Source organism: Euprymna scolopes, chromosome 16 (genome assembly GCF_053919585.1).
Source record: "Euprymna scolopes isolate OS-2025 chromosome 16, ASM5391958v1, whole genome shotgun sequence".
NCBI classification, from domain to species: domain Eukaryota; kingdom Metazoa; phylum Mollusca; class Cephalopoda; order Sepiida; family Sepiolidae; genus Euprymna; species Euprymna scolopes.
Window position 1 is genome coordinate 84,441,315 of NC_136497.1, and position 3,708 is coordinate 84,445,022.

The following is a 3,708-nucleotide window of genomic DNA, read 5'->3' on the forward strand; positions in this document are numbered from 1 at the left end:
AAGCATAGATGTCGTTTGCAGATTATTGACGTTGCTAACTTTTAGTTAGTCTGGTCTCTGACTTCTTGCTCGGTAGTTCGACCGCATCATTTGGTTCCTAGAAAACAAAACAATCAAACCAAATATTATGATTAAATATTCGAACATAAAAACAACTGGAAACATATATGATTTAATTGGAATGTTTATTGAAATTAGTATTATTTATTCATTTATTTATTGCGGACTATTATCCTCATCTTTTTAAGTTGTTGTTTCACGACGTTTCGACCAACTAATTAAATAAGTTGCTGGTTGGTTGGTTGGTTATTTTTTTTTTTACGGCATATCAATTCTTTTCAGATTATTTAACGCAGAATCCAGTTATTTTGAAGAACATTTTTTTAATAGAATTTTTTTTTCAAGTCAGTTTCTATTTAACCCATGGTTGGGACTCTAACAGGTACTACCACTCTGGGTCAGCGTGGACCTGGGAGCAATGGCAATTAAAATGGTGGCTCCACACTCCTCAAAGCCCGCAAGCTGAGGCCTCACCGTCGGATATAGTTTATGTTCATATCCAGGACCCTTATTAAATAAGGCAGTAATTGCTGAAGATGCAGTTAGGCGGTTCGGAGTTCCTATTTTGTCGCGGTAAGCACCTGACGAAGGCCAGAGGAATAATTGGCCGAAACGTCGTGAAACAACAACTAAAAGGTGAGGATAATAGTCCGCAATAAATATATGAACTCGAAACATAAAATCTTTTTTTACCAACATTATCGGAGTTGGCATTAAATAACGCGAAAAGTCATGATATATAGGCAAGCTAAGCAGCATACATAAATATCTGAAGATATAAACAATTTAAAGCAGCAAAAATTTTATTTCCAAAATTACGAGATTCTAACATTTAATAACACAGAAAAGTAGGATATGCTGTAAAAAAAACAAACGAACATACCATTAGGAATAAACATTGAAAGATATAAAATCTTAAAGCATAAACATTTTATTTAATTTTTTTTTTTTTCGAATTCTGCATTAAGTAACCTGAAAAGGGTTTATGCACCATAAAACAAACAAAAAAATCTAATCATATATTTATTTATGTATTTATTCCTCGTATCACTCTTTCTTTTATCTTACTACATATGTTCTATATACAAAAGTGCAAAACGTCGCTACCAAACTCCTCTCTGAATATTTAGTTTACAGAGTTGAAATTTGATCGATACAGTATTTGGATTTGAGCATGCTTTTGATTTAAGTTTTAAATGGTAAAATGGCTGCCAAGAGGTAAAAATTGAAAAAAAAAGAACATTAACCATGACCTGGTGTAAGTTGACTATACCCGTTTTTCTGCGTATTTATGTTACTGTATGTGTATCTTCATAATCATAAAACTCTGTGGACCTTGCTTGCGTTCTTGCTTGCTTGATTGCATCTTGTCTTCGACGACCGGGTGGTTCCATCTTTTATAAAACGGTATAACAAGTTAATTTTTATATATATATATATATGTATATATATATGTATATATATATTAATGTATATATAAATATTTACGTAAGCACATTAATAAGTATATATATATACATATATATACATGTATATATACATATATATATATATATATATATATGATTACTTCATTTAATCACATATATTAATATACGTAGATATAATTGTATACATAATTTTTTCGGTATTTACTTCAACAGTGCTCAATACTTTGGTAGAGTTGGGTAGTAAGTAGTAAGTTATGAAAATATATATGGAAATTAAGCTACACAGTATATTCCGCGTTGAGAATTCATCAGGCTTATGCATTTATTATGCTTATTGGACCTAACACATAGTAGTAAGATCCAAACTAATATATATATATATATATATATATATATATATATATATATATATATATATATATAAATGACTCTGGTGCCAGCAACAAGAATTCATATATATATATATATATATATATATATATATATATATATATATATATATATATATATATATATATATGTATGTATGTATATAAAAACTCTAGTTGCTGGCACCCAAGTCATATAAGTATATTTTGGGGAGTTTTGATTTTACTATCTTACTACTATCTATTAAGTTCAATATATTAATCAACAGAGAACTGTTTCTATAATAATAAATACGTAATCTGTATGAATTATAGTATCATATTAAAGTGTATCTTCGACCTTGCAAAGCCGGGTGGTTCGCTAGTATCTATAAAAAATAGATATATAGAACAGATGCAGTAAGATAAAAGAAATAGAAATAGGGCGAATAAACGACAGATATAAACGAGAATAAAGAAAAACGCAGAATGAAAATTCGAACCGTAAAATGAACGAGAAGAAACAAAGAAAAGAAAAATTAAAAGAAAAATAGACTTAGTGAAAAAAAAGGAAAATAAAACGTAGAAAAACGCGATAAAAATACAGAAACGGCGGCAAAGTAATATCCGATAAAGAAAACAAAATTTTTGTTTCATTTTTTTTCTCTTTTTTATTCTTTTTTTTTCTTTTTTTTTTTTTCCTGATCAGCAATTTGTTTAGTTAACACTTGAAAAATCTATTGATCTCTCTCTGATTGATCCGATCGCTTGAAACTCACCAATCACTATTGGGTGTGTCAGAGCTGCGGCCAGTGATAATTAGGGGTCCACCAGTTTGCAAAATGAGGGGAGACAAACATAATGAATAGGAACAATCCTCCACTACCAAAACCTTTTTTTTTCTTCTATCTTTCACAGCCTTCTCTCACGTCCGCCCTTTATCAAAAACCGCCATTTTTTTATGTTTACTTTTTCCTTTCACACACTCTACTTTCCCATGTAATTTATTTTAACTTTTCACTTTCCCTCTCTTTCCAATAGTCATTTTCGTATTTCAGCTATGAAAGGTCCACTAATGTCATTCATAGCCCACCCATCTTCTCCCCGCATTAATCAAACCGCAACTATTCCTTTTATTATTATTATAATAATAATAATAATAATAATAATAATGATAATGATAATGATAATAATAATAATAATAATAATAATAATAATAATGATAATAATAATAAATCTTTATTTCTCTCCGCCCACAAGGAGTCCTGAGAAATAATTGATCAACTCAAAGTACATCATAAGCTTTCTTTTATTTTGTATCAGTGGAAGTATTTGCCTACGTAGGGTTTCACAAACATTTACAAATTTTAAAGCTAATTTATTAAAGTTTGTTAGTAGTTAAGCATCATTTTTGTGGAGTGAATTAAATTTAAGGTAAACTGAAAATCATAAGATTCGAAATTAAAAGCGTATGCACTGTTGAGGACTAAATTTAATATATAAACGGCTATATTCCTGTCTGTTTGTCTGTTGGTCTGTTTGTCGGTATGTATGTCTGTCAGTCTGACCGTCTCAATATTTGCAAGCTCTATCAGCTCGGAAGCTAAAAGTCGAAAAGCTGTTCTAGGGGCCTTAAAGGATTAGCTTTTTTATGGACCGTTCTTTTATGCTCTTTAGCCAGTTAAAATAGTTTTTAAGGGGTAAAAAAGGGGTAAAAAATTTTAAAAATCGTTTTACAGTTTTTTATATTCATCTTAGTTTATTTAAAAAAATTTCTTAGTTCGTATGTGTGTCACGTTGGTGCAGTGGTAAAGTCACCAGATTTTAATGCTGCACTTTTGGTTTCGATTCTAGCTGATACCATCTAAATA